Genomic DNA, 21,388 nt, shown 5'->3' on the forward strand with positions numbered 1-21,388 from the left:
CCGTATCTCCAGTAGAAACAGAGTTACGAGCCTGCAAAGTTTATTTTCAAAAATCAAAAGTAACCTTCTAACAATAAGTGAGTCAAAAAGTAAGTTGACGACGATATTGCGGTAGCCTCAAGTATAAAGTATCCTTGTATGGGGAGCAAAGAGTACTATAACATATCCAATGGAGATCCCAGTATCTCTTGTAGAACAATAGTTATGAGCCTCCAAAGTTTAGTACAAAAATCATAAGTAACATAATAAAAATAAGTGAGACGATACCAAAGTTGACGAACATTTTGCTTAATATCTCGGCCCCTGTTTGTCGTAGCTCAATGTTTTTAGTATGGTTAGATGGGGGACAATTTGGACTATAAAATATCCTAAGGACATCCCCGTATCTCTAGTATAGACAGAGTTATGGGCCTGCAAAGTATAGTCTAATGCATTTCCTATGGACGGGTTGTTTGTTTACGTTTAGCTTAATTACTCGGCCCCTGTTTGTCGTAGCTCAATGTTTTTAGTATGGTTAGATGGGGGACAAATTGGACTATAACATACTCAAAGGACATCCCCAAATCTCCAGTAGAAACAGAGTTACGAGCCTGCAAACTATAGTCTAATGCATTTTCTATGGAGGGGTTTGTTTGTTCACGTATTGCTTAATTACTTGACCCTGTTCTTTCGATTAAAAATAATAACATATCTTTAGTGTAGCGGTTATCGCATCCACCTCACTCCCGGAAGGCCACAGGTTCGAAACCGCGAAGTTTTTTTTTATAATTATCCGAACATTTGTGTCAAGGTCAAATTATTTACATCTCCGTATCTCTGGTAGAACCAGAGTTACGAGCCTCCAGAATTTAGTCTAAAGTATTTCCTATGGAGGGGTTTGTTTGTTTACGATTAGCTTAATTACTCGACTACTGTTTGTCGTAGCTCAATGTTTTTAAAATGGTTAGATGGGGGACAAATTGGACTATAACATACTCAAAGGACATCCCCGTATCTCCAGTAGAAACAGAGTTACGAGCCTGCAAAGTATAGTCTAATGCAATTTCTATGGAGGGGTTTGTTTGTTCACGTATTGCTTAATTACTTGACCCTTTTCTTTCGATTAAAAATAATAACATATCTTTAGTGTAGCGGTTATCGCATCCGCCTCACTCCTGGAAGGCCATAGGTTCGAAACCGCGAAGTTTTTTTTTTGCTTGGAACATGCAAAGACCTTTATAATTATCCGAACATTTGTGTCAAGGCCACATTATTTACAACTCTGGTTTGTATCTTGAAGAAGAAAAACATGCGATTTTTTCGGTACACTTTTGAATGCATTTTTTTCTGGAGAAATGTTTGACCGAATTCAGCTTAATTCCCTATAAAACACTCAATAAAAGTGATTTCATCTCGATTGAACAATAAATAAAAATGTACCTCGATTTTTAATAACATTTTCAAAATCGACGTTTCACGGCCAAAGAATCATACTTTGAGTATTTCTTCACTATTTTCAAATATATTCATTGAAACCATTATTTTTATACTTTTTGCTTTAATTCAAGCAATGTAACGATATTCATTCAAAAAACTTAAAATTCAATTTTCAATAAGAAATCGTATTCACGGATTTTGTGTCTTGAAGAAGAAAAACCTGCGATTTTTTCGGTACTTTTTTGAATGCATTTTTTTTGGGAGAAATTTTTGACCGAATTCAGCTTAATTCCCTATAAAACACTCATTGAAAGTGGTGGTTCGAGCCCACCCGGGACCGGTGTTGTGGGATCTCAAATGTAACGTAAAAACCAAAGTTTTTCCACAATACCTGACAACCATTTAATTTTTGGGTTTCCGTGCCGCATTGGTTAGCGCTTTCGGCTATGAACCGAATGGTTGGTGGTTCGTGCCCATCCGGGAGCGGTGTTGTGAGGTCTCAGATGTGACGTAAAAAGTCAGAGTTTTTCCACAATACCTGACAAACATTTAATATTTGGGCTTCCGTGGCGCAATGGTTAGCGCGCTCAACTGTTATTCAAAAGGTTGGTGGTTCGAGCGTACCCGGGAGTGGTGTTGTGATGTCTCAGATGTGACGTAAAAAGTCGAGGTTTTTCCACAATACCTGACGACCATTTAATATTTGGGCTTCCGTGGCGCAATGGTTAGCGCGTTCGGCTGTTAACCGAAAGGTTAGTGGTTCGAGCCCACCCGAAAGCGGTGTTGTGAGGTCTCAGATGTAACGTAAAATGTCATAGTTTTTCCACAATAACTGACGAACATTTAATATTTGGGCTTCCGTGGAGCAATGGTTAGCGCGTTCAGCAGTTAACCGAAAGGTTGGTGTTTCGAGGCCACCCAGGAGAGGCGTTGTGGGGTCTCAGATGTAGCGTAAAAAGTCAAAACTTTTCCACAATACGGGACAAACATTTAATTTCTGAATTTCCGTGGCTCAATGGTTAGCGCGTTCGGCTATGAACCGAAAGGTTGGTGGTTCGTGCCCATCCGGGAGCGGTGTTGTGAGGTCTCAGATGTGACGTAAAAATCAGAGTTTTTCCACAATACCTGACGACCATTTAATTTTTGGGCTTCCGTGGCGCAATGGTTAGCGCGCTCAACTGTTATTCAAAAGGTTGGTGGTTCGAGCGTACCCGGGAGCGGTGTTGTGATGTCTCAGATGTGACGTAAAAAGTCGCGGTTTTTCCACAATACCTGACGACCATTTAATATTTGGGCTTCCGTGGCGCAATGGTTAGCGCGTTCGGCTGTTAACCGAAAGGTTGGTGGTTCGAGCCCACCCGAAAGCGGTGTTGTGAGGTCTCAGATGTAACGTAAAATGTCATAGTTTTTTCACAATAACTGACGAACATTTAATTTCTGAACTTTCGTGGCTCAATGGTTAGCGCGTTCGGCTGTTAACCAATAGTTTGGTGGTTCGAGCCCATCTGGGAGCGGTGTTGTGAGGTCTCAGATGTAACGTAAAAAGTCAAACGTTTTCCACAATACCTGACAACCATTTAATTACTGAGCTTCCGTGGCTCAATGGTTGGCGCGTTCGGCTGTTAACCGAAAGGTTGGTGGTTCGAACCCATCCAGGAGCGGTGTTGTGAGGTCTCAGATGTGACGTAAAAGTCAAGAGTTTTCCACAATACCTGACGACCGTTTAATATTTGGGCTTCCGTGGCGCAATGGTTAGCGCGTTCAGCTGTTATTCAAAAGCTGGTGGTTTAAGCCCTCCCGGGAGCGGTGTTGTGAGGTCTCAGATGTGACATAAAAAGTCAGAGTTTTTCCACAATACGAGACAACCATATAATTTCTGAACTTCCGTGGCTCAATGGTTAGCGCGTTCGGCTGTTAACCAGTAAGTTGGTGGTTCGAGCCCACCCGAAATCGGTGTTGTGAGGTCTCAGATGTGGCGTAAAAAGTCAAGGTTTTTCCACAATACCTGACGACCATTCAATTTTTGGGCTTCCGTGGCGCAATGGTTAGCGCGTTCAGCTGTTATTCAAAAGAGTGGTGGTTTGAGCCCTCCCGGGAGCGGTGCTGTGAGGTCTCAGATGTAACGTAAAATGTCAGAGTTTTTAAACAATAACTGACGAACATTTAATTTTTGGGCTTCCGTGGCGCAATGGTTAGTGCGTTCAGCAGTTAACCGAAAGGTGGGTGGTTCGATCCCACCCGGGAGAGGTGTTGTGGGGTCTCAGATGTAGCGTAAAAAGTCAAAACTTTTCCACAATACGGGACAACCATTTAATTCCTGAGCTTCCGTGGCTCAATGGTTAGCGCGTTCGGCTGTTAACCAATAGGTTGGTGGTTCGAGCCCACCCGGGAGCGGTGTTGTGATGTCTCAGATGTGACGTAAAAAGTCGCGGTTTTTCCACAATACCTGACGACCATTTAATATTTGGGCTTCCGTGGCGCAATGGTTAGCGCGTTCGGCTGTTAACCGAAAGGTTGGTGGTTCGAGCCCACCCGAAAGCGGTGTTGTGAGGTCTCAGATGTAACGTAAAATGTCATAGTTTTTTCACAATAACTGACGAACCGAAAGTTTGGTGGTTCGAGCCCATCCGGGAGCGTTTTGTGGTGTCTCAGATGTAACGTGAAAAGTCAGAGTTTTTCCACAATACCTGACGAACATTTAATTTTTGGGCTTCCGTGGCGCAATGGTTAGTGCGCTCAGCTGTTATTCAAAAGGTTGGTGGTTCGAGCCCCTCCGGGAGCGTTTTGTGGGGTCTCAGATGTAACGTAAAAAGTCAGAGTTTTTCCACAATACGAGACAACCATATAATTTCTGAACTTCCGTGGCTCAATGGTTAGCGCGTTCGGCTGTTAACCAGTAAGTTGGTGGTTCGAGCCCACCCGAAACCGGTGTTGTGAGGTCTCAGATGTGGCGTAAAAAGTCAAGGTTTCTCCACAATACCTGACGACCATTCAATTTTTGGGCTTCCGTGGCGCAATGGTTAGCGCGTTCAGCTGTTATTCAAAAGAGTGGTGGTTTGAGCCCTCCCGGGAGCGGTGCTGTGAGGTCTCAGATGTAACGTAAAATGTCAGAGTTTTTCCACAATAACTGACGAACATTTAATTTTTGGGCTTCCGTGGCGCAATGGTTAGTGCGTTCAGCAGTTAACCGAAAGGTGGGTGGTTCGATCCCACCCGGGAGAGGTGTTGTGGGGTCTCAGATGTAGCGTAAAAAGTCAAAACTTTTCCACAATACGGGACAACCATTTAATTCCTGAGCTTCCGTGGCTCAATGGTTAGCGCGTTCGGATGTTAACCAATAGGTTGGTGGTTCGAGCCCACCCGGGAGCGGTGTTGTGGGGTCTCAGATGTAGCATAAAAAATCAAAACTTTTCCACAATACGTGATAACCATTTAATTTCTGAGCTTCCGTGGTTTAATTGTTAGCGCGTTCGGCTGTTAACCAATAGGTTGGTGGTTCGAGCCCACCCGGGACCGGTGTTGTGGGATCTCAAATGTAACGTAAAAACCAAAGGTTTTCCACAATACCTGACGACCATTGAATTTTTGGGTTTCCGTGGCGCATTGGTTAGCGCGTTCGGCTATGAACTTTCGGGTTGGTGGTTCGTGCCCATCCGGGAGCGGTGTTGTGAGGTCTCAGATGTGACGTAAAAAGTCAGAGTTTTTCCACAATACCTGACGAACATTTAATTTTTGGGCTTCCGTGGCGCAATGGTTAGCGCGCTCAACTGTTATTCAAAAGGTTGGTGGTTCGAGCCCCTCCGGGAGCGTTTAGTGGGGTCTCAGATGTGACGTAAAAAGTCGAGATTTTTCCACAATACCTGACGACCATTTAATATTTGGGCTTCCGTGGCGCAATGGTTAGCGCGTTCGGCTGTTAACCGAAAGGTTGGTGGTTCGAGCCCACCCGAAAGCGGTGTTGTGAGGTCTCAGATTTAACGTAAAATGTCATAGTTTTTCCACAATACCTGACGACCATTTAATATTTGGGCTTACGTGGCGCAATGGTTAGTGCGCTCAGCTGTTATTCAAAAGGTTGGTGGTTCGAGCCCCTCCGGGAGCGTTTTGTGGGGTCTCAGATGTGACGTAAAAAGTCAAGAGTTTTCCACAACTACTTTATGAGGCTCGTAACTCTGGTTCTACCAGAGATACGGGGATGTAAATAATGTGACCTTGACACAAATGTTCGGATAATTATAAAAAAAACTTCGCGGTTTGAACCTGTGGCCTTCCGGGAGTGAGGCGGATGCTATAACCGCTACACTAAAGATATGTTATTATTTTTAATCGAAGGAACATTGTCAAGTAATTAAGCAATACGTGAACAAACAAACCCCTCCATAGAAAATGCATTTTTATTATGTTACTTATGATTTTTGCACTAATTTTTGGAGGCTCATAACTCTTGTTCTACAAGAGATACTGGGATCTCCCTTGGATATGTTATAGTACTCTTTGCTCTTCATACAAGGATACTTTAAACTTGAGGCTACCTCAATATCGTCGTCAACTTATTTTTTGTCTCACTTATTGTTAGAAGGTTACTTTTGATTTTTGAAAATAAACTTTGCAGGCTCGTAACTCTGTTTCTACTGGAGATACGGGGATGTCCTTTGAGTATGTTATAGACCAATTTGTCCCTCATCTAGCCATACTAAGAATTAGGGCTACGACAAACAGTAGTCGAGTAATTAAGCTAATCGTAAACAAACAAACCCCTCCATAGGAAATACATTAGACTAAATTCTAGAGGCTCGTAACTCTGGTTCTACCAGAGATACGGGGATGTAAATAATGCGACCTTGACACAAATGTTCGGATAATTATAAAAAAAAACTTCGCGGTTTCGAACCTGTGGCCTTCCGGGAGTGAGGCGGATGCGATAACCGCTACACTAAAGATATGTTATTATTTTTAATCGAAAGAAAAGGGTCAAGTAATTAAGCAATACGTGAACAAACAAACCCCTCCATAGAAATTGCATTAGACTATACTTTTTTAGGCTCGTAACTCTGTTTCTACTGGAGATACGGGGATGTCCTTTGAGTATGTTATAGTCCAATTTGTCCCCCATCTAACCATTTTAAAAACATTGAGCTACGACAAACAGTAGTCGAGTAATTAAGCTAATCGTAAACAAACAAACCCCTCCATAGGAAATACTTTAGACTAAATTCTGGAGGCTCGTAACTCTGGTTCTACCAGAGATACGGGGATGTAAACTTTATTTTCAAAAATCAAAAGTAACCTTCTAACAATAAGTGAGACAAAAAATAAGTTGACGACGATATTGAGGTAGCCTCAAGTTTAAAGTATCCTTGTATGGGGAGCAAAGAGTACTATAACATTTCCAAAGGAGATCCCAGTATCTCTTGTAGAACAAGAGTTATGAGCCTCCAAAGTTTAGTGCAAAAATCATAAGTAACATAATTAAAATAAGTGAGACGATACCAAAGTTGACGAACATTTTGCTTAATATCTCGGCCCTTGTTTGTCGTAGCTCAATGTTTTTAGTATGGTTAGATGGACGACAATTTGGACTATAACATATCCTAAGGACATCCCCGTATCTCTAGTAGACACAGAGTTATGGGCCTGCAAAATATAGTCTAATGCATTTCCTAAGGACGGGTTGTTTGTTTACGTTTAGCTTAATTACTCGGCCCCTGTTTGTCGTAGCTCAATGTTTTTAGTATGGTTAGATGGGGCACAAATGGGACTATAACATACTCAAAGGACATCCCCGTATCTCCAGTGGAAACAGAGTTACGAGCCTGCAAAGTATAGTCTAACTCATTTCCTATATAGGGGGTTTGTTTCTTTACGTTTCGCTTAAGTACTCGGCCCCTGTTTGTCGTAGCCCAAAGTTTTTAGTATGGTTAGATGAATGACAAATTGGACTATAACATATCCTATCACAACACCGCTCCCGGGTACGCTCGAACCACCAACCTTTTGAATAACAGTTGAGCGCGCTAACCATTGCGCCACGGAAGCCCAAAAATTAAATGTTCGTCAGGTATTGTGGAAAAACTCTGACTTTTTACGTCACATCTGAGACCTCACAACACCGCTCCCGGATGGGCACGAACCACCAACCTTTCGGTTCATAGCCGAACGCGCTAACCAATGCGCCACGGAAACCCAAAAATTCAATGGTCGTCAGGTATTGTGGAAAAACTTTGGTTTTTACGTTACATTTGAGATCCCACAACACCGGTCCCGAGTGGGCTCGAACCACCAACCTATTGGTTAACAGCCGAACGCGCTAACAATTAAACCACGGAAGCTCAGAAATTAAATGGTTATCACGTATTGTGGAAAAGTTTTGATTTTTTATGCTACATCTGAGACCCCACAACACCGCTCCCGGGTGGGCTCGAACCACCAACCTATTGGTTAACAGCCGAACGTGCTAACCATTGAGCCACGGAAGCTCAGGAATTAAATGGTTGTCCCGTATTGTGGAAAAGTTTTGACTTTTTACGCTACATCTGAGACCCCACAACACCTCTCCCGGGTGGGATCGAACCACCCACCTTTCGGTTAACTGCTGAACGCACTAACCATTGCGCCACGGAAGCCCAAAAATTAAATGTTCGTCAGTTATTGTGGAAAAACTCTGACATTTTACGTTACATCTGAGACCTCACAGCACCGCTCCCGGGAGGGCTCAAACCACCACTCTTTTGAATAACAGCTGAACGCGCTAACCATTGCGCCACGGAAGCCCAAAAATTGAATGGTCGTCAGGTATTGTGGAAAAACCTTGACTTTTTACGCCACATCTGAGACCTCACAACACCGATTTCGGGTGGGCTCGAACCACCAACTTACTGGTTAACAGCCGAACGCGCTAACCATTGAGCCACGGAAGTTCAGAAATTATATGGTTGTCTCGTATTGTGGAAAAACTCTGACTTTTTATGTCACATCTGAGACCTCACAACACCGCTCCCGGGAGGGCTTAAACCACCAGCTTTTGAATAACAGCTGAACGCGCTAACCATTGCGCCACGGAAGCCCAAATATTAAACGGTCGTCAGGTATTGTGGAAAACTCTTGACTTTTACGTCACATCTGAGACCTCACAACACCGCTCCCGGATGGGCTCGAACCACCAACCTTTCGGTTAACAGCCGAACGCGCCAACCATTGAGCCACGGAAGCTCAGTAATTAAATGGTTGTCAGGTATTGTGGAGAAACCTTGACTTTTTACGCCACATCTGAGACCTCACAACACCGGTTTCGGGTGGGCTCGAACCACCAACTTACTGGTTAACAGCCGAACGCGCTAACCATTGAGCCACGGAAGTTCAGAAATTATATGGTTGTCTCGTAATGTGGAAAAACTCTGACTTTTTACGTTACATCTGAGACCCCACAAAACGCTCCCGGAGGGGCTCGAACCACCAACCTTTTGAATAACAGCTGAGCGCACTAACCATTGCGCCACGGAAGCCCAAAAATTAAATGTTCGTCAGGTATTGTGGAAAAACTCTGACTTTTCACGTTACATCTGAGACACCACAAAACGCTCCCGGATGGGCTCGAACCACCAAACTTTCGGTTCGTCAGTTATTGTGGAAAACGTTTGACTTTTTACGTTACATCTGAGACCTCACAACACCGCTCCCAGATGGGCTCGAACCACCAAACTATTGGTTAACAGCCGAACGCGCTAACCATTGAGCCACGGAAGTTCAGAAATTAAATGTTCGTCAGTTATTGTGAAAAAACTATGACATTTTACGTTACATCTGAGACCTCACAACACCGCTTTCGGGTGGGCTCGAACCACCAACCTTTCGGTTAACAGCCGAACGCGCTAACCATTGCGCCACGGAAGCCCAAATATTAAATGGTCGTCAGGTATTGTGGAAAAACCGCGACTTTTTACGTCACATCTGAGACATCACAACACCGCTCCCGGGTACGCTCGAACCACCAACCTTTTGAATAACAGTTGAGCGCGCTAACCATTGCGCCACGGAAGCCCAAAAATTAAATGGTCGTCAGGTATTGTGGAAAAACTTTGGTTTTTACGTTACATTTGAGATCCCACAACACCGGTCCCGGGTGGGCTCAAACCACCAACCTATTGGTTAACAGCCGAACGCGCTAACAATTAAGCCACGGAAGCTCAGAAATTAAATGGTTATCACGTATTGTGGAAAAGTTTTGAATTTTTATGCTACATCTGAGACCCCACAACACCGCTCCCGGGTGGGCTCGAACCACCAACCTATTGGTTAACAGCCGAACGCGCTAACCATTGAGCCACGGAAGCTCAGGAATTAAATGGTTGTCCCGTATTGTGGAAAAGTTTTGACTTTTTACGCTACATCTGAGACCCCACAACACCTCTCCCGGGTGGGCTCGAACCACCAACCTTTCGGTTAACTGCTGAACGCACTAACCATTGCTCCACGGAAGCCCAAAAATTAAATGTTCGTCAGTTATTGTGGAAAAACTCTGACATTTTACGTTACATGTGAGACCTCACAGCACCGCTCCCGGGAGGGCTCAAACCACCACTCTTTTGAATAACAGCTGAACGCGCTAACCATTGCGCCACGGAAGCCCAAAAATTGAATGGTCGTCAGGTATTGTCGAAAAACCTTGACTTTTTACGCCACATCTGAGACCTCACAACACCGGTTTCGGGTGGGCTAGAACCACCAACTTACTGGTTAACAGCCGAACGCGCTAACCATTGAGCCACGGAAGTTCAGAAATTATATGGTTGTCTCGTATTGTGGAAAAACTCTGACTTTTTACGTCACATCTGAGACCTCACAACACCGCTCCCGGGAGGGCTTAAACCACCAGCTTTTGAATAACAGCTGAACGCGCTAACCATTGCGCCACGGAAGCCCAAATATTAAATGGTCGTCAGGTATTGTGGAAAACTCTTGACTTTTTACGTCACATCTGAGACCTCAGAACACCGCTCCCGGATGGGCTCGAACCACCAACCTTTCGGTTAACAGCCGAACGCGCCAACCATTGCGCCATGGAAGCTAGAAACTTATATGGTCGTCAGGTATTGTGGAAAAACTTTGACTTTTTACGTCACATCTGAGACCTCACAACACCTCTCCCGGGTGGGCTCGAACCACCAAACTTTCGGTTAACAGCTGTACGAGCTAACCATTGAGCCACGGAAATTCAGAAATTAAATGTTTGTCCCGTATTGTGGAAAAGTTTTGACTTTTTACGCTACATCTGAGACCCCACAACGCCTCTCCTGGGTGGCCTCGAAACACCAACCTTTCGGTTAACTGCTGAACGCGCTAACCATTGCTCCACGGAAGCCCAAATATTAAATGTTCGTCAGTTATTGTGGAAAAACTATGACATTTTACGTTACATCTGAGACCTCACAACACCGCTTTCGGGTGGTCTCGAACCACTAACCTTTCGGTTAACAGCCGAACGCGCTAACCATTGCGCCACGGAAGCCCAAATATTAAATGGTCGTCAGGTATTGTGGAAAAACCTCGACTTTTTACGTCACATCTGAGACATCACAACACCACTCCCGGGTACGCTCGAACCACCAACCTTTTGAATAACAGTTGAGCGCGCTAACCATTGCGCCACGGAAGCCCAAATATTAAATGTTTGTCAGGTATTGTGGAAAAACTCTGACTTTTTACGTCACATCTGAGACCTCACAACACCGCTCCCGGATGGGCACGAACCACCAACCTTTCGGTTCATAGCCGAAAGCGCTAACCAATGCGGCACGGAAACCCAAAAATTAAATGGTTGTCAGGTATTGTGGAAAAACTTTGGTTTTTACGTTACATTTGAGATCCCACAACACCGGTCCCGGGTGGGCTCGAACCACCACTTTCTATGAATGTTTTATAGGGAATTAAGCTGAATTCGGTCAAAAATTTCTCCAAAAAAAATGCATTCAAAAAAGTACCGAAAAAATCGCAGGTTTTTCTTCTTCAAGACACAAAATCCGTGAATACGATTTCTTATTGAAAATTGAATTTTAAGTTTTTTGAATGAATATCGTTACATTGCTTGAATTAAAGCAAAAAGTATAAAAATAATGGTTTCAATGAATATATTTGAAAATAGTGAAGAAATACTCAAAGTATGATTCTTTGGCCGTGAAACGTCGATTTTGAAAATGTTATTAAAAATCGAGGTACATTTTTATTTATTGTTCAATCGAGATAAAAAATCACTTTTATTGAGTGTTTTATAGGGAATTAAGCTGAATTCGGTCAAACATTTCTCCAGAAAAAAATGCATTCAAAAGTGTACCGAAAAAATCGCATGTTTTTCTTCTTCAAGATACAAAATCCGTGACAACGATTTCTTATTGAAAAATTGAATTTTAACAGTTTTTTGATTGAATATCGTTACATTTGCTTGAATTAAAGCAAAAAGTATAAAAATAATGGTTTCAGTGGTTATATTTGAAAATAGTGAAGAAATACTCAAAATATGCTTCTTTGGCCGTGAAACGTCGATTTTGAAAATGTTATTAAAAATCGAGGTACATTTTTATTTATTGTTCAATCGAGATGAAATCACTTTTAATGAGTTTTTTATAGGGAATTAAGCTGAATTGGGTCAAAAATTTCTCCAGAAAAAAATGCATTCAAAAAAGTACCGAAAAAATCGCATGTTTTTCTTCTTCAAGATACAAAATCCGTGACAACGATTTCTGATTGAAAAATTTAATTTTAACAGTTTTTTGATTGAATATCGTTACATTTGCTTGAATTAAAGCAAAAAGTATAAAAATAATGGTTTCAGTGAACATATTTGAAAATAGTGAAGAAATACTACAGTCACTGGTAACAAGATCTAACTGCATTCTCGACGCTCCCACTACCGTGATTATTGCTATCTTTCTGTTGTGCCCTACTTGTGAGAAGTCAGTTCGCTTTCGCTCGTGATCGATTAGTTTTGTTGCCAGAACCAGAGTTACGAGCCTGCAAAGTTTATTTTCAAAAATCAAAAGTAACCTTCTAACAATAAGTGAGACAAAAAATAAGTTGACGACGATATTGAGGTAGCCTCAAGTTTAAAGTATCCTTTTGAGCAAGGAGTACTATAACATTTCCAAAGGAGATCCCAGTATCTCTTGTAGAACAAGAGTTATGAGCCTCCAAAGTTTAGTGCAAAAATCATAAGTAACATAATAAAAATAAGGGAGACGATACTAAAGTTGACGAACATTTTGCTTAATATCTCGGCCCTTGTTTGTCGTAGCTCAATGTTTTTAGTATGGTTAGATGGGGGACAATTTGGACTATAACATATCCTAAGGACATCCCCGTATCTCTAGTAGACACAGAGTTATGGGCCTGCAAAGTATAGTCTAATGCATTTGCTATGGACGGGTTGTTTGTTTACGTTTAGCTTAATTACTCGGCCCCTGTTTGTCGTAGCTCAATATTTTTAGTATGGTTAGATGGGGGACAAATTGGACTATAACATACTCAAAAGACATCCCCGTATCTCCAGTAGAAACAGAGTTACGAGCCTGCAAAGTATAGTCTAATGCATTTCCTATGGAGGGGGTTTGTTTCGTTACGTTTTGCTTAAGTACTCGGCCCCTGTTTGTCGTAGCCCAAAGTTTTTAGTATGGTTAGATGGGGGACAATTTGGACTATAACATATCCTAAGGACATCCCCGTATCTCCAGTAGATACAGAGTTACGAGCCTGCAAAGTAGAGTCTAATGCATTTTCTATGGAGGGGTTTGTTTGTTCACGTATTGCTTAATTACTTGACCCTGTTCTTTCGATTAAAAATAATAACATATCTTTAGTGTAGCGGTTATCGCATCCGCCTCACTCTCGGAAGGCCACAGGTTCGAAACCGCGAAGTTTTTTTTTTGCTTGGAACATGCAAAGACCTTTATAATTATCCGAACATTTGTGTCAAGGTCACATTATTTACATCCCCGTATCTCTGGTAGAACCAGAGTTACCAGCCTCCAGAATTTAGTCTAATGTATTTCCTATGGAGGGGTTTGTTTGTTTACGATTAGCTTAATTACTCGACTACTGTTTGTCGAAGCCCTAATTCTTAGTATGGCTAGATGGGGGACAAATTGGTCTATAACATACTCAAAGGACATCCCCGTATCTCCAGTAGAAACAGAGTTACGAGCCTGCAAAGTTTATTTTCAAAAATCAAAAGTAACCATCTAACAATAAGTGAGACAAAAAATAAGTTGACGACGATATTGAGGTAGCCTCAAGTTTAAAGTATCCTTGTATGGGGAGCAAAGAGTACTATAACATATCCAAAGGAGATCCCAGTATCTCTTGTAGAACAAGAGTTATGAGCCTCCAAAGTTTAGTGCAAAAATCATAAGTAACATAATAAAAATAAGTGAGACGATACCAAAGTTGACGAACATTTTGCTTAATATCTCGGCCCTTGTTTGTCGTAGCTCAATGTTTTTAATATGGTTAAATGGGGGACAATTTGGACTATAACATATCCTAAGTACATCCCCGTATCTCTAGTAGACACAGAGTTATGGGCCTGCAAAGTATAGTCTAATGCATTTCCTATGGAGGGGTTTGTTTGTTTACGATTAGCTTAATTACTCGACTACTGTTTGTCGTAGCTCAATGTTTTTAGTATGGTTATATTTGGGACAAATTGGACTATAACATACTCAAAGGACATCCCCGTATCTCCAGTAGAAACAGAGTTACGAGCCTGCAAAGTATAGTCTAATGCATTTCCTATGGAGGGGTTGTTTGTTTACGTTTAGCTTAATTACTCGGCCCCTGTTTGTCGTAGCCCAAAGTTTTTAGTATGGTTAGATGGGGGACAATTTGGACTATATCATATCCTAAGGACATCCCCGTATCTACAGTAGAAACAGAGTTACGAGCCTGCAAAGTATAGTCTAATGCATTTTCTATGGAGGGGTTTGTTTGTTCACGTATTGCTTAATTACTTGACCCTGTTCTTTCGATTAAAAATAATAACATATCTTTAGTGTAGCGGTTATCGCATCCGCCTCACTCCCGGAAGGCCACAGGTTCGAAACCGCGAAGTTTTTTTTTATAATTATCCGAACATTTGTGTCAAGGTCACATTATTTACATCCCCGTATCTCTGGTAGAACCAGAGTTACGAGCCTCCAGAATTTAGTCTAATGTATTTCCTATGGAGGGGTTTGTTTGTTTACGATTAGCTTAATTACTCGACTACTGTTTGTCGTAGCCCTAATTCTTAGTATGGCTAGATGAGGGACAAATTGGTCTATAACATACTCAAAGGACATCCCCGTATCTCCAGTAGAAACAGAGTTACGAGCCTGCAAAGTTTATTTTCAAAAATCAAAAGTAACCTTCTAACAATAAGTGAGACAAAAAATAAGTTGACGACGATATTGAGGTAGCCTCAAGTTTAAAGTATCCTTGTATGGGGAGCAAAGAGTACTATAACATATCCAAAGGAGATCCCAGTATCTCTTGTAGAACAAGAGTTATGAGCCTCCAAAGTTTAGTGCAAAAATCATAAGTAACATAATAAAAATAAGTGAGACGATACCAAAGTTGACGAACATTTTGCTTAATATCTCGGCCCCTGTTTGTCGTAGCTCAATGTTTTTAGTATGGTTAGATGGGGGAATATTTGAACTATAAAATATCCTAAGGACATCCCCGTATCTCTAGTATAGACAGAGTTATGGGCCTGCAAATTATAGTCTAATGCATTTCCTATGGACGGGTTGTTTGTTTACGTTTAGCTTAATTACTCGGCCCCTGTTTGTCGTAGCTCAATGTTTTTAGTATGGTTAGATGGGGGACAAATTGGACTATAACATACTCAAAGGACATCCCCAAATCTCCAGTAGAAACAGAGTTACGAGCCTGCAAACTATAGTCTAATGCATTTTCTATGGAGGGGTTTGTTTGTTCACGTATTGCTTAATTACTTGACCCTGTTCTTTCGATTAAAAATAATAACATATCTTTAGTGTAGCGGTTATCGCATCCACCTCACTCCCGGAAGGCCACAGGTTCGAAACCGCGAATTTTTTTTTTATAATTATCCGAACATTTGTGTCAAGGTCACATTATTTACATCCCCGTATCTCTGGTAGAACCAGAGTTACGAGCCTCCACAATTTAGTCTAAAGTATTTCCTATGGAGGGGTTTGTTTGTTTACGATTAGCTTAATTACTCGACTACTGTTTGTCGTAGCTCAATGTTTTTAGAATGGTTAGATGGGGGACAAATTGGACTCTAACATACTCAAAGGACATCCCCGTATCTCCAGTAGAAACAGAGTTACGAGCCTGCAAAGTATAGTCTAATGCAATTTCTATGGAGGGGTTTGTTTGTTCACGTATTGCTTAATTACTTGACCCTTTTCTTTCGATTAAAAATAATAACATATCTTTAGTGTAGCGGTTATCGCATCCGCCTCACTCCTGGAAGGCCACAGGTTCGAAACCGCGAAATTTTTTTTGCTTGGAACATGCAAAGACCTTTATAATTATCCGAACATTTGTGTCAAGGCCACATTATTTACATCCCCGTATCTCTGGTAGAACCAGAGTTACGAGCCTCCAGAATTTAGTCTAATGTATTTCCTATGGAGGGGTTTGTTTGTTTACGATTAGCTTAATTACGCGACTACTGTTTGTCGTAGCCCTAATTCTTTATATGGCTAGATGTTGGACAAATTGGTCTATAACATACTCAAAGGACATCCCCGTATCTCCAGTAGAAACAGAGTTACGAGCCTGCAGAGTTTATTTTCAAAAATCAAAAGTAACCTTCTAACAATAAGTGAGACAAAAAATAAGTTGACGACGATATTGAGGTAGCCTCAAGTTTAAAGTATCCTTGTATGGGGAGCAAAGAGTACTATAACATATCCAAGGGAGATCCCAGTATCTCTTGTAGAACAAGAGTTATGAGCCTCCAAAGTTTAGTGCAAAAATCATAAGTAACATAATAAAAATAAGTGAGACGATACCAAAGTTGACGAACATTTTGCTTAATATCTCGGCCCTTGTTTGTCGTAGCTCAATGTTTTTAGTATGGTTAGATGGGGGACAAATTGGTCTATAACATACTCAAAGGACATCCCCGTATCTCCAGTAGAAACAGAGTTACGAGCCTGCAAAGTATAGTCTAATGCATTTTCTATGGAGGGGTTTGTTTGTTCACGTATTGCTTAATTACTTGACCCTGTTCCTTCGATTAAAAATAATAACATATCTTTAGTGTAGCGGTTATCGCATCCGCCTAACTCCCGGAAGGCCACAGGTTCAAACCGCGAAGTTTTTTTTATAATTATCCGAACATTTGTGTCAAGGTCACATTATTTACATCCCCGTATCTCTGGTAGAACCAGAGTTACGAGCCTCCAGAATTCAGTCTAATGTATTTCCTATGGAGGGGTTTGTTTGTCTACGATTAGCTTAATTACTCGACTACTGTTTGTCGTAGCTCAATGTTTTTAGAATGGTTAGATGGGGGACAAATTGGACTCTAACATACTCAAAGGACATCCCCGTATCTCCAGTAGAAACAGAGTTACGAGCCTGCAAAGTATAGTCTAATGCATTTTCTATGGAGGGGTTTGTTTGTTCACGTATTGCTTAATTACTTGACCCTGTTCTTTCGATTAAAAATAATAACATATCTTTAGTGTAGCGGTTATCGCATCCACCTCACTCCCGGAAGGCCACAGGTTCGAAACCGCGAATTTTTTTTTTATAATTATCCGAACATTAGTGTCAAGGTCACATTATTTACATCCCCGTATCTCTGGTAGAACCAGAGTTACGAGCCTCCACAATTTAGTCTAAAGTATTTCCTATGGAGGGGTTTGTTTGTTTACGATTAGCTTAATTACTCGACTACTGTTTGTCGTAGCTCAATGTTTTTAGTATGGTTAGATGGGGGACAAATTGGTCTATAACATACTCAAAGGACATCCCCGTATCTCCAGTAGAAACAGAGTTACGAGCCTGCAAAGTATAGTCTAATGCATTTTCTATGGAGGGGTTTGTTTGTTCACGTATTGCTTAATTACTTGACCCTGTTCCTTCGATTAAAAATAATAACATATCTTTAGTGTAGCGGTTATCGCATCCGCCTAACTCCCGGAAGGCCACAGGTTCAAACCGCGAAGTTTTTTTTATAATTATCCGAACATTTGTGTCAAGGTCACATTATTTACATCCCCGTATCTCTGGTAGAACCAGAGTTACGAGCCTCCAGAATTCAGTCTAATGTATTTCCTATGGAGGGGTTTGTTTGTCTACGATTAGCTTAATTACTCGACTACTGTTTGTCTTAGCTCAATGTTTTTAGTATGGTTAGATGGGGGACAAATTGGACTATAACATACTCAAAGGACATCCCCGTATCTCCAGTAGAAACAGAGTTACGAGCCTGCAAAGTATAGTCTAATGCATTTTCTATGGAGGGGTTTGTTTGTTCACGTATTGCTTAATTACTTGACCCTGTTCCTTCGATTAAAAATAATAACATATCTTTAGTGTAGCGGTTATCGCATCCGCCTCACTCCCGGAAGGCCACAGGTTCAAACCGCGAAGTTTTTTTTATAATTATCCGAACATTTGTGTCAAGGTCACATTATTTACATCCCCGTATCTCTGGTAGAACCAGAGTTACGAGCCTCCAGAATTCAGTCTAATGTATTTCCTATGGAGGGGTTTGTTTGTCTACGATTAGCTTAATTACTCGACTACTGTTTGTCGTAGCTCAATGTTTTTAGTATGGTTAGATGGGGGACAAATTGGACTATAACATACTCAAAGGACATCCCGTATCTCCAGTAGAAACAGAGTTACGAGCCTGCAAAGTATAGTCTAATGCATTTTCTATGGAGGGGTTTGTTTGTTCACGTATTGCTTAATTACTTGACCCTGTTCTTTCGATTAAAAATAATAACATATCTTTAGTGTAGCGGTTATCGCATCCGCCTCACTCCCGGAAGGCCACAGGTTCGAAACCGCGAAGTTTTTTTTTTTGCTTGGAACATGCAAAGACCTTTATAATTATCCGAACATTTGTGTCAAGGTCACATTATTTACATCCCCGTATCTCTGGTAGAACCAGAGTTACGAGCCTCCAGAATTTAGTCTAATGTATTTCCTATGAAGGGGTTTGTTTGTTTATGATTAGCTTAATTACTCGACTACTGTTTGTCGTAGCCCTAATTCTTATTATGGCTAGATGGGGGACAAATTGGTCTATAACATACTCAAAGGACATCCCCGTATCTCCAGTAGAAACAGAGTTACGAGCCTGCAAAGTTTATTTTCAAAAATCAAAAGTAACCTTCTAACAATAAGTGAGACAAATAATAAGTTGACGACGATATTGAGGTAGCCTCAAGTTTAAAGTATCCTTGTATGGGGAGCAAAGAGTACTATAACATATCCAAAGGAGATCCCAGTATCTCTTGTAGAACAAGAGTTATGAGCCTCCAAAGTTTAGTGCAAAAATCATAAGTAACATAATAAAAATAAGTGAGACGATACCAAAGCTGACGAATATTTTGCTTAATATCTCGGCCCTTGTTTGTCGTAGCTCAATGTTTTTAGTATGGTTAGATGGGGGACAAATTGGACTATAACATACTCAAAGGACATCCCCGTATCTCCAGTAGAAACAGAGTTACGAGCCTGCAAAGTATAGTCTAATGCATTTTCTATGGAGGGGTTTGTTTGTTCACGTATTGCTTAATTACTTGAACCTGTTCTTTTGATTAAAAATAATAACATATCTTTAGTGTAGCGGTTATCGCATCCGCCTCACTCCCGGAAGGCCACAGGTTCGAAACCGCGAATTTTTTTTTTGGCTTGGAACATGCAAAGACCTTTATAATTATCCGAACATTTGTGTCAAGGTCACATTATTTACATCCCCGTATCTCTGGTAGAACCAGAGTTACGAGCCTCCAGAATTTAGTCTAATGTATTTCCTATGGAGGGGTTTGTTTGTTTACGATTAGCTTAATTACTCGACTACTGTTTGTCGTAGCCCTAATTCTTAGTATGGCTAGATGGGGGACAAATTGGTCTATAACATACTCAAAGGACATCCCCGTATCTCCAGTAGAAACAGAGTTACGAGCCTGCAAAGTTTATTTTCAAAAATCAAAAGTAACCTTCTAACAATAAGTGAGTCAAAAAGTAAGTTGACGACGATATTGCGGTAGCCTCAAGTATAAAGTATCCTTGTATGGGGAGCAAAGAGTACTATAACATATCCAAAGGAGATCCCAGTATCTCTTGTAGAACAATAGTTATGAGCCTCCAAAGTTTAGTACAAAAATCATAAGTAACATAATAAAAATAAGTGAGACGATACCAAAGTTGACGAACATTTTGCTTAATATCTCGGCCCCTGTTTGTCGTAGCTCAATGTTTTTAGTATGGTTAGATGGGGGACAATTTGGACTATAAAATATCCTAAGGACATCCCCGTATCTCTAGTATAGACAGAGTTATGGGCCTGCAAAGTATAGTCTAATGCATTTCCTATGGACGGGTTGTTTGTTTACGTTTAGCTTAATTACTCGGCCCCTGTTTGTCGTAGCTCAATGTTTTTAGTATGGTTAGATGGGGGACAAATTGGACTATAACATACTCAAAGGACATCCCCAAATCTCCAGTAGAAACAGAGTTACGAGCCTGCAAACTATAGTCTAATGCATTTTCTATGGAGGGGTTTGTTTGTTCACGTATTGCTTAATTACTTGACCCTGTTCTTTCGATTAAAAATAATAACATATCTTTAGTGTAGCGGTTATCGCATCCACCTCACTCCCGGAAGGCCACAGGTTCGAAACCGCGAAGTTTTTTTTTATAATTATCCGAACATTTGTGTCAAGGTCACATTATTTACATCCCCGTATCTCTGGTAGAACCAGAGTTACGAGCCTCCAGAATTTAGTCTAAAGTATTTCCTATGGAGGGGTTTGTTTGTTTACGATTAGCTTAATTACTCGACTACTGTTTGTCGTAGCTCAATGTTTTTAAAATGGTTAGATGGGGGACAAATTGGACTATAACAAACTCAAAGGACATCCCCGTATCTCCAGTAGAAACAGAGTTACGAGCCTGCAAATTATAGTCTAATGCAATTTCTATGGAGGGGTTTGTTTGTTCACGTATTGCTTAATTACTTGACCCTTTTCTTTCGATTAAAAATAATAACATATCTTTAGTGTAGCGGTTATCGCATCCGCCTCACTCCTGGAAGGCCACAGGTTCGAAACCGCGAAGTTTTTTTTTTGCTTGGAACATGCAAAGACCTTTATAATTATCCGAACATTTGTGTCAAGGCCACATTATTTACATCCCCGTATCTCTGGTAGAACCAGAGTTACGAGCCTCCAGAATTTAGTCTAATGTATTTCCTATGGAGGGGTTTGTTTGTTTACGATTAGCTTAATTACGCGACTACTGTTTGTCGTAGCCCTAATTCTTAGTATGGCTAGATGTTGGACAAATTGGTCTATAACATACTCAAAGGACATCCCCGTATCTCCAGTAGAAACAGAGTTACGAGCCTGCAAAGTTTATTTTCAAAAATCAAAAGTAACCTTCTAACAATAAGTGAGACAAAAAATAAGTTGACGACGATATTGAGGTAGCCTCAAGTTTAAAGTATCCTTGTATGGGGAGCAAAGAGTACTATAACATATCCAAAGGAGATCCCAGCATCTCTTGTAGAACAAGAGTTATGAGCCTCCAAAGTTTAGTGCAAAAATCATAAGTAACATAATAAAAATAAGTGAGACGATACCAAAGCTGACGAATATTTTGCTTAATATCTCGGCCCTTGTTTGTCGTAGCTCAATGTTTTTAGTATGGTTAGATGGGGGACAAATTGGACTATAACATACTCAAAGGACATCCCCGTATCTCCAGT

General features: G+C 41.1%; 1 non-coding gene across 1 annotated transcript; it reads right to left on the reverse strand.

Moving 5' to 3' along the window:
* Positions 1–7,526: 7,526 nt before the first annotated feature.
* On the reverse strand, positions 7,527–7,599 carry TRNAH-AUG (transfer RNA histidin (anticodon AUG)). Its single transcript has one exon. It is a non-coding gene; the product is annotated as a tRNA-His (tRNA).
* Between the last annotated feature and the right edge of the window lie 13,789 nt (positions 7,600–21,388).

Source organism: Phalangium opilio, unplaced genomic scaffold (genome assembly GCF_054372755.1).
Source record: "Phalangium opilio isolate 3A_F unplaced genomic scaffold, DU_Popi_V2 ptg000082l_1, whole genome shotgun sequence".
Lineage (NCBI taxonomy): Eukaryota > Metazoa > Arthropoda > Arachnida > Opiliones > Phalangiidae > Phalangium > Phalangium opilio.